Source organism: Coturnix japonica, chromosome 1 (genome assembly GCF_054131305.1).
Source record: "Coturnix japonica strain WE chromosome 1, WE-NBRP24, whole genome shotgun sequence".
NCBI lineage: Eukaryota > Metazoa > Chordata > Aves > Galliformes > Phasianidae > Coturnix > Coturnix japonica.
The window spans coordinates 70,637,914-70,648,602 of record NC_140663.1 but is presented as its reverse complement, the minus strand read 5'-3'; the positions used below and the strand labels follow the sequence as shown (position 1 = coordinate 70,648,602).

Here is a 10,689-nt window from a genome sequence, read left to right as displayed (position 1 = left end):
CTTTCTTCCTTCATCATTACTTTCTGGTTTCAATTTTAAACTAGCAAAATTTAGGGGGAAGTGACTTGAAAATCACATACTGATTTTTTTTTTTCTTTCTGTTAGAAAAGGTTTAACTGCCCAGTTGGTTTGAACAGGATATGAGCATGCTCTGCACAATGGCATGTCACGTCCCAGATTAAAATTATGAGTGGGCTGAAGGTCACAAATAACAAGCAAGTTGTTAAAAATCATAACTGTGGTGTTTTTATTGGAGATATATCAACAGGAGGGGCTATAAATAATGATAAAATGTGAGAATTTACATGAGAAAAAAGAAAAGCATCTCAGTTTCCTTCCATTTTACGAACAGCTAAACTTCTATTTTGACCTGCTGTGGTGTGATGGGTGGGAGGAGGCCAGAAAGGATGTCATACGGGGTATTACTGCTTCAGTGTGTCCATTTCGATCACAGATCTGAAGACATTTCTTCAAAATGGCAAATAAGGTGATTTATGCAGAGTTATCACCTGAGCAGAGAGTGCATTATACTTCACCGACTGCAGATGCAGGTAACAAATGGCTATCTTAATATTACTTACTTATATATATTTCTTTTTTCTTCAGCAATATGTTCTTAAAACTTTCTTCTTTTCTTTTCAATTGAAACATCCATAACATGCTGAAATCTTATTCTAAGCATTTTTAGAAATATTCCTATTTATCTGTCTATTACATATTAATCCACTTGGAACATCTATGTTGTTTATCTGGAGAATGACTGAATTTCATGAAAAGTAAAGACTTGCCTCTAAAATCCCATTCTGGATTACAGTAGAATGGCTGAAAAGTGTTGCTTCTGAAATACACAGAAATGCAAAATATTAATACAAATCATTAACATGTGCAGTTACAGTGTACTCAGGATACTGGATCTATTTCTTTCTCCTACAGCATAAGCTACAATTGAAATTTTACTTTGATTAATTTTCTTAAATGCCAGAAATCATTTTTAATTGTAAAACAATGTCTTCCTTTGTTTTCTTTCATTCATTCTTTCTCTCTCTTTCCTTGTCTGAGTGCCATTCTTCCTTCTCTGCAAGTTGTACGTTGAGAAAAACACAAGTCAAGAATCAAGAGATATTTCTGTAACATGATCATATGTGTTATGACCTACTGATGCCTTCCACCATAAAACTACATTACTTCAAAAATGTATTTTCAATAAAGTGCCAAAGATATCCACTAATGGATATCACTCATGTTTTATAACAAACATATCTAGTTACTTTTTATTATTTCAGTAAAAAAAGATGGACCTTTGTTAGCTATGAGACAACTAAACACGGAAAAAAACTATATAAGATTATATTCAGAGGTGATAGCATGGAAGTCAAATGTTTACAGAATAAAAGCAGCTTTTATTCTATAAAAATAAATTCTGTTGGTTTTCCGTTTTGCACATAGTACTAAAAATATCTGAATTAGTGGTCTATCTTCAGCTTTCATATGTTAAGTCTGTTTGTCCATTAGGCTGCATGATCTCGCATAAAGAAATGCTTTAAATCAGTCTCGAATTTACCACCTATTATCCATGCATCCTACTGAGACATAGTGGAGAAAAAAAAGCTGATAGATTTAACTAATACTCTTCTTTCATGTTTTCACGTACATACATACCCATTACATATTTTTATGGGCTCCATCTTTGATTTATACATGTGCTCATTTGCTTTCAATGGTTAGAACAGCACAGCAGAGGAAATTGTGGCCCTCCTCTTGTGCTAGGTGCTGTGAACTCTTGTCACTCCCCACATTCTGTGCGAGAAAGATGTTGCATTCAACATGACCGATTTAATAATGCTTAGTATTAATATGGTTTAGACTCACAGATTTTCATAAGCCTAACACTGACCTCAGAAGCTCTAGCACTCTGAGGATGGTGCTTTCCTTTAGTCAAAAGCTTGGTATTTGCCATACTTCTGTGAGGCCAGATGCTTGCCTGGCAATGTGCAAAAGAAGCAGCAGCTGCCATCTTAACTACACGTACGTTTTATATTACATCATAGATATGACATGAAAAAGAACAAAGTTGCTCCTATAACACAGGAATAATAACTTAGAAGCCAAAGAAAAGGGTTTTCGTACTGAAGGATACCTCTGAGCTGTCTTTCCTTACTATAGAACACTAGGTCTGGCCTACTGCCCTGTGAGTACTACGCCCAATTCCCACCAGTTTGTACCCTGCTTATCTTCTGCCTTTATCCTGAGCAGCACTGCTGCCTTGGAGTTCTGCATGTTATGGCAAGAGCTATTAGTCTCCACTTTGAGTCCTATATTTGTGCTGCTGAAATTTTCACTTGTTCATCTTCTCCATGGCACTCCAGAGAAAAAAAATCTCTTTGATTTCTCTCTTAAGAAAAGAAAGTATTTTATTTCTGCACACAGACTGGGAAAACAGGACTAAAGATGCAAAGTAAACAACTTGCAGTTGATAAAAAAAAAAATACAGTTTCTTCCTCTCTTCCTTCCATGTCCACATCTATAGAAAACTGCAGAGGTCTGTCAGGTATGTCCTTGTCATCCTCTGCTTTCCCTCTCCCTCCTACTCTGACAATCTGTGGAGGGATTTAATAACAGAAGATGGAAGAGAAAATGTGCCATAGGGCAACTCCTCACCTTGTTAGATCTGAAGTCAGATCTAACTTATCTAACCCCTTATATATGTTACTGTGAGCTTTTCTTATTTTACGATGTTGCTTAATTGGGTCAATGGGTCTGTGCAGAGTCTAGACAAACAGATGTCTTCCCAGCATACATATAAGTATATGAATTTTAAAGCACTGCTTAAATGATGCAGACAGAAAACATGATGGAAGTAGAAATCAAGTACCTAAACATCTCTGACTGCTTTGAGTGTGATGTCTAGCACTTGTTACTGAAATAACACTATTATGTTACTTTTGAAAACCTAATGTGAGATAGTGCCATACAAAACACCGGAGAATCTATGCGTAACATGAAGAAATACTATTGTTCATGGAAGTAGCTTCCCAGTAAGAGAAAAGTCATAGCTTGTTTTGCATAAATGTTGTCAGCTCAAGTCAATTCTTTCATTGCAGCCAATATCTGCAAGCAGTCTGCTGAAACCAGGTAGTTTTAAATACCTGGAAGAAAGAATTTAAGGAAGAATAATCTGTGGGTGAAATGAAAATAGTTTGTTTACAGTTTACATAATATTTAACGTGATTTTACACAATCAACTGTTGGAAGTGATATTTAATTCATAAGGGAAAATAGCTTGCCTCTCTGTCTCAAGGTTTATTAAGAAATACACAGAAAGAAAAATAGCCCCCCACATGTTGCCATGTTGCTTAAATGCCAACAGAAAACATACATGTGTGGATAAGATATGGAAGTATAGGAGTATTAACTTCTTTAAAATTTCCTAAAACTTAATATCTGACTAACTTCTACTGTACTTATTTGGAAATCTGCCCAAAGGAACAATTATTTGTGAAAGCTCTTTTAGTACTTCCTTTTTGACGAATTCATCTGGTGACACAAAAAGTTTACCAGAAAAAAATAAAACAAAAACAACTTCGGGTCTGTGTTCTTGCTCTTATCATTTTCTCCAAGAAAGCCTGACGCAGGAAGGTGGGGGGTGCTGGATCCAATGAGAACCACAATGGTTTAGTCTCAGGCAGCTCCTCTAACTGGAGTACTTCTTGTTTCTGCAGGTGACAAAGTAACCTACGCTGAGGTGAAAAGGAGGCGTAAATCTGACACCTCGGACAGTGTACCAAAGACTACGCATCAAAGTACTGCAACACAGCAGGAAGTCTAAAACTTTTTCATTACATGTTATCTGCTTTGTTTATCTTTGTAATTACACATTTACATGTAACGGAAGAGTTGCTTGGTGTTAGATGTCCAGAGAGATGTAGGTATGGTTTAGGTAAATTTAAGTTTAGGTGCATTTCACCCGGGAGCAAGAGGTGACCTTAGGGCACATTGCTGTAGACAGTGTTGTGCCTCTGTTGTTCACTACATGCAGCCTGGAACACACCAGCTCAGTAGAATCTCTGGCCTCTGATCTGCCTTCTTCAGTTGTGTTTTGGTTCAGAAATGTCTAAATTTAAACACTGAAAAAGTATGGCTTGCTTGTTTGCTTGCTTGTCTGTTTTATTTGTTTTCTGTGCTTGTTTTTGTTGCTGTTGTTTGTTTGGTGGTGATTTACTTGGATGAGTTTTGTTGGGTTGGTTGGCTTCTACAGCATGGCACAGAACACACTGTAACATGCTGCCAGGAACTGAATGAGATTCTCACATGGTAATATGGTATGGTAATATGGTCATATGGTAATATCCTTACGGTATAGTGCTATAGATCACTTCTGGGGAGAAGGAGTTATCACTGTTCCTGTCTGCACAATTAAAAGGTTGTGGTTCTGTGAAATATAACTGGGATTCCTCCCAGAAGGATCCAGTTAGATCATCCCAGAAGGACCCAAGAAGCAAATGAATGTGCAGCATTGCAGTCTGCTGGAAAACCAGGACCTGAAGCACAGCAAGTGGCAGACAAACTGCTGTCTCATGCCCTTAGCGAGTAGATCCAAGGATTTCTGAAGTGCAAATGTTAAGATACATTGCATTATTTTTTCAAAAACTGGGACCTGCCCTTGAAGTAAATTTTGTTTCTCAAAGTGAAACAATATATTGGGTATGAGTTTTAATTCACAGATCTGAGGTGAACACCAGTAAAAGATGGAAAGAAAATATCTGCACTCATGCAACACAGCAGAACAGCAAGCTATTTTTAGGGGAAAAAAAAAAAATGTTAGCTGCAGAAAGTGCTAAGTGAGAACAAATGTTCCCATTGCTGGGTTAATTTGGCCTTACTAGAGGGAAAAAGAAACTGAAAGTTTCAGGCAATGTTTGTTACTAAAAGTGGCAGTCAGTGAGAAAGAAAAGTGGATTATATGCATATCTCAGTCCTGCTGTCATAAAGATAAAACCAGTTTACTGGCTTCTTTTAAATTCACTCTTATTTTGTGTTGTTGAATTTGGGATTGTACTGCAGAATCATTACTATTGTAAGTGATGCAATGCATTGTTTTGATTATTTGTCATCTTATGTTTGTTGACTGCCTTTTTATACTTCAGTCCTCATTTCCTTTTCTTCTCTGATTTTGCCTATGCTATCCATATTTCCAGGTCTGCAGAATTTTAGAATCAGAGAATCATTATAGAATCATAGAATAACATGAATTGTAAGGGGCCCTTGAGTATCACAAAGTCAAACTCTTGGCTCCACACAGGACCATCCAAACATCAGACTGTATGTCTGAGAGTGTTCAGACTCTCTTGAACTCTGGCAAGCTCAGTGCCATGACCACCTTCTTGGGGAGGCTGTTCCTGACTTCCCTCTTGGTGAAGAACATTTATCTGAACCAACATGAACTACCCCTGTCTCAGCTTCATGGCTTTCCCTCAGGTTCTTTCACTGGTTACCAGAAAGAGGAAATCAGTGCTACCCCTCAGCTTGCTATTGTGAGGAAGATGTAGGCCATGATGAGGTCTACTCTCGGTCTCCCCTAGGCTGAACAAGCCAAGGAACCACTGCTGATCCTCATATTCTTCCCCTATTACCATATTCCCATTTTTTTAGCCCTCTTTTGGACATCTTCTAGTAACAATGTCCTTCTTGTACTGTGGCACTCAAAACCGCACACTGTACTCAAGATGAGGCTGTATAAGTGCAGTGTAGAGTGGGACAATCACTTCCTTCAACCAGCTAGCAATTCCATGCTTGATGCACCCCAGGATATGGTTGGCTTTCCTGGCTGCCTAGGTACACTGTTGACTCATGTTCAACTCATGCTGACCAAGACCCCAAACCTCTTTCAACCTCTATCTTGTACACATAGCTAGGATTGCCCCTTCTCAGGTGCAGAACCTGGAACTTGCTCTTAAATTAACTTCATGCAGTTAGTGACTGCCCAGCCCTCTAATTTGTCTGAATCTCTCTGCAAGGCCTCTCCACCCTCGACAGAATCAGCAACTCCTAATACTCCACTACTAAATCAGTATTGCCAGCAAAAATACTCAAAACATCCTTCTATCCCAGTCATTTATGAAAATATTAAAGAGAACTGTTTCTCAAATAGAGCCCTAGGGAAATCAGGTGCCTGTTCTAATTCTTATTTATATTATACTATTTTTTTTTTTTTATCATACAGATCCGTATGAAAAGTGTGAAGGAATAGGGATCAGAAGAACACAAGCAGAGACCCTGGGCAAGATTATATTGCCAAAAGCAGAAAATGATGGAGGCAGGGATTAAAGAACTAATTAAACACATATTTCTCTGTTGTGCTTAAAAAGAGTGGTAAGAGCCTATCTGGAAAAGGAGTCTGTAGAATTCTGAGTTACCTATGAAAGCCTTTTCAAAAAGCTTGAAGGAGGACATCATAATTTCCTTCTGAGTCTTCAGCTGTGTAAACTCAGAATAATAAACCACATTAGCACCACTGTTATGAGCCATTTTCCAAAGGATATTCAGAGACAAAACAGCCAGGTATATTGCTGAGCAAAATGCACTGGCAGAGCTGTGCTGCCAGAGCCGGTAAACTGCAGAGTAAGGTGAGAGTGCTGGCAAAGCTGTGTACAGCTTCAGAAAATGGGAGGTCATGTTTTTAGGTGTCTTTTCAGCATGTAGCATGACAAAAACTAGAACTAGCCAGTTTCTTCTGATCCTGAAAATGTGAGTTCATATATAAGCATACATAAATAAGGGTTTTATTTTCACTTAATAACTGAAGTTATAACTATAAATAAAATTAATAAAAATATTTTCCAAATGAATATTAAGTTTCTACAAATACATTTAACTGGGAAATAACAAAAAGCAACCCCAACTTTTTCAATTGTATCTACAGCACATTGTAGATATCCTTATAAACTTCACTTTCTACAGGCACTAGATGTGTAGATCACAGTGACAAGACAGCTTCCCTCCAGCAAGACTCTTTCCCCCAACCCTCTCTCTCCTCACCATGAACAATACATAACTTGGAGAAAAGACTTCAGTTGCTTTTGTCTGTTGTGAGAGCTTTCTTTCTTTTCTCTTCACTAGCAGCCTGCTCCAAGAATGCGCAATGGTGTTATGTTGCCATCGTCCTGTACTTCCTCGCAGTGATTCAACTCATCACTGTGGTCCTCTTAGCACTGAAATGTTAGCCCTGAGACAGATGATATGGCACTGCTGACAAATGGGGTAAGACATTTCTATCCATATTTGTATTTTCATTTAATACTTTGACATTACCAGAAGAGGTAACAGGAAGCATTCTACCTGTATGATAAAGTTTCTGTCAAAAATCCACCCAGCTAGCAATTCACAGTCATGCTAGGTAATCTCTAGCTCCCTGCTGATGATACATAGTGCATGTAACTGAGCACATTTTAATAGCCAAGTGCTTTGGCAGAACTGCCTTTCAGAGCAGGTCTTCAGTTTTGCCTCATTGTTTAATCATAGGCACCTCTCAGTTGTGTAGGGAAATAACCCCACCAGCCTGCCATGAAGCAAAGTTAACAAATTGCTAGTGCAGATGGAGAGGATGCCTACAATGGCTGCTCAGGCCAGGATGAACAGGGACCTACTGGAATGGCATGAGACAAACAAGCTCTGTTGATCAGTCCAACCTTTGAAGGAAAGCTGAAGAACAATTGTCCAATTTGGACCAGAAATGGCAGGGAACAGCTACCAGGGTCCTCTGTGGGCAGCACTGGAAAAGCAGTGACACTTTCATGCCAACATAGCTGACATGGGACATATGGATAAAAAAGAGAAAATATAAGCATCCATGCCTATCTCATGTTTGTGCTTTTTGGGAACCTTTTGGTAAATCATTTGGGAAAAGGACACGTTGCATGGCAAGCAGATCTAGTATTAAGACACACTCCTTGTAGAGCTATAATGTATGCTTAATCACTACACAGCATTGCCCTCCCTGGCAGCTGTCAATAGCTATGCTGAGGACTCCATCTCAGATCCTGTGCTGAAAGCAGTGCCCCTGCCACTGAGCAGTGTTCTCTTCACTGCAGCTAAATCACAACAGGAGGGGCAGTGGCTCACCATCATATTTGCTCTACCAGATCTCCACGTCAAGGCGTGGCGCATTTACCCATGGCCCCCATGATGCACAAGTGCCCTTCCTTTATTTAAGAGGATCCTTCAGTAAGATGTTCTATTAGCTATGTTTTTCTTTTTGTTTTTGTTTTCCCAGGAAAGTCAGATCAGAAAGGCTCTGCTTCTTCAATAAAACAAGACAAAATAAGACAAGAATAACTATGACGTTTTTTCCTCTGCATAGATTTCTATGGAAGAAGACATGCCTACAGTCTGACCACTCTTCAGTTACTTCTTCCAGGATTTTCATGAAACCTTTAACCTCTCTGTATATGGGAAAATATATATATATATATATATATTATTGATGTAATAATACCAGCAACCACCACTTGGTATCAGTGCATGTAACAATGCTTTAGCTCAAGCAACTGCATCATTAGCTGGATCTAAGTCTTGCCTACACAAATGACCAGGAGGACCCTTTGGAAATCTCACTTTTATTTCACATGACTTGATTTTACAGTAATCTGCCATGTAGATAAGCTTTTAGGTTTTGATATGATCAAGTGCAAAAATACATGGATAAAATAGAGAATGTGAGTGGTTGCACTATGTGGGTGTATTTCTTAGTGAGATCCATACCCATATGTGATTTTTACTGTTCTGATGGGTTTTGATGAGATTTATAAGAGTGGAGTACTGAAGATGAAGGAACTTAATTAGTTCATCAGAGAAGTCTCAGTCTCATTCCCCCATAGGAATGAATAAAATTATTCTGTTCTGCTTGTCCAGAGGAGTGTTTCACAGAGTCACAGTACGTTGGTTCTGTCTTGGAGCAGTAGTTCATTTTTTCTTTCCATTCTTTTCCCAAATGTTGTAGCTTCAGTTAAGTCAGAGTCCTTCAATAGTGCTAAACCACCTCAGATGCAAACAAATTTGTTTGTAATTAGTATTTTGGTGTCTGTTTTTCTTTATTTTGAATTTTCATCCATTATAATTCCTCTGAGACATGCTGTTGTCAATGATTTGCGATTCCTGAATAGAAGGGACTACATAGTATAGCAAATATTTGTAGAACTGTTCCCTATGCCTAAGATTATCTGTACATAGGCTACGTTTTTGCTGTTGGTAAGATTCTGTGTTTTTATAATATATTTACCAAAAATCAGTAAAGAAATCTAGTAAAGCACTTGACATACTCGTGTTTATTCTTACAGTAGTTAAAATTTAGCAAGACTATGACTGTAGCATTTCTGAGCTTCCATCATGAAGAAAGGTGCTAATCTGATGAGTCCTTTCTAAAGACAGAATCCCTGCCTCACAATGCAATCATAGCAGATCTTTGGGAACTTCAGTGGCAGACCCTACCATCTGAGGGGTGCATTGCATAGACAACTGGGTAAGAAGCGTGCATGCGATGCTTTGTATGTTGCTTTGTAACTCTGAAGGAGATAAAGTAGTTTATTTAAAGTGAGAAGTAACTAACATCTAAAAATTGAAGTGACTACTTTGCTGTTTACTGAGAACTCTGCACACTGACTTGTGGTTTTGACAATGAGCCCACTAGACTATTTAAGGCCAATCTAACAAACTTTGGTCTGATCCTGCTCTCAACCACATGGTTCTTAGATTCAGTTTGAGGGGGAAGTGACCTATCAGTCACGGAATCATTAAAACAAGGTTGCCTGGTCACTGGTTATATACACATTACATATGTTATATATAACATGACTGTAAATCTGACACTAGAAAGCTGCCACTCTCCTTTGCTCTTTTTCCCTTTAGCTTTCCCTGGAGACTGTTTGATTCCTCCTCCTTCTCTGCACTCTCCTTACCTTTTACTTCAGGAATATCCCGAAGCCTTAAGTGACACTCATTCCTGCTCTCCTGATTTTTCTGGCTTTTCACACATTCTCTTACCCCTTGTCCCTTTTGTTCATGGACTCCATGATGTATATATGAACACTGAAGGAGATAATTAAAAGAACACATCATCACAAGGATGTACTTTATAAGACAGCACCAAACAAACAGCTGAGATAAATGTTGCAATAGGTGAATCCTTGTTAAGATTTTATCTGTAGAGGAGATTCTTCTAGCTCTTGTTCCAGGTGCTGTAGGCAGCTGAGCAAAGAACAATGCAAGCACAGTTTGCCACAGACTGTGGCAAGCCACAGACCCAGGGTGCTGTTGGGAAGCACTGATAAAAAATCTGCTGTTATTGTTACTGCACATGCTTGAGACAGACCTCGATCAAAACAGCTCTCACTGACCCACAGTTGAATGTCTTTCAAGACAATGAAGAGTGCTGGGAATTTTCTGTGGAGATGAAGGCTTCTGGAAAGCATGTCTCTGAGCATACAAAAGATAATTATTTCTTATAATTATTCCTTATAATCATTGTTCCCATCCAGTACATCCAGTGACTTGTTTCTTTAACCCTTCTATATGTAAATAACATTGCCAATGGTCTCACACATATACTCACGCATCTTTTAGATTCCTACGGTGTGCTATGGCATATAGAAAGAAGGAAGAAAACTTTCTTAGTGTATTCGTATTTGTGAAGTATGA

At 38.5% G+C, this 10,689-nt stretch overlaps 1 long non-coding RNA gene across 3 annotated transcripts; it reads left to right on the top strand.

The window, feature by feature from the left end:
• Positions 1 to 409: 409 nt before the first annotated feature.
• On the top strand, positions 410 to 9,304 carry LOC107319274 (uncharacterized). Of its 3 annotated transcripts, none has more exons than XR_014945203.1 (4): positions 410 to 551; positions 3,720 to 3,800; positions 7,117 to 7,257; positions 8,357 to 9,304. It is a non-coding gene; the product is annotated as an uncharacterized LOC107319274 (long non-coding RNA). The 3 variants fall into 3 exon arrangements; XR_001557719.3 differs by having other exon boundaries at positions 411 to 551; positions 8,270 to 9,304; XR_014945204.1 differs by having other exon boundaries at positions 429 to 551; positions 7,120 to 7,257; positions 8,270 to 9,304.
• Positions 9,305 to 10,689: the final 1,385 nt, after the last annotated feature.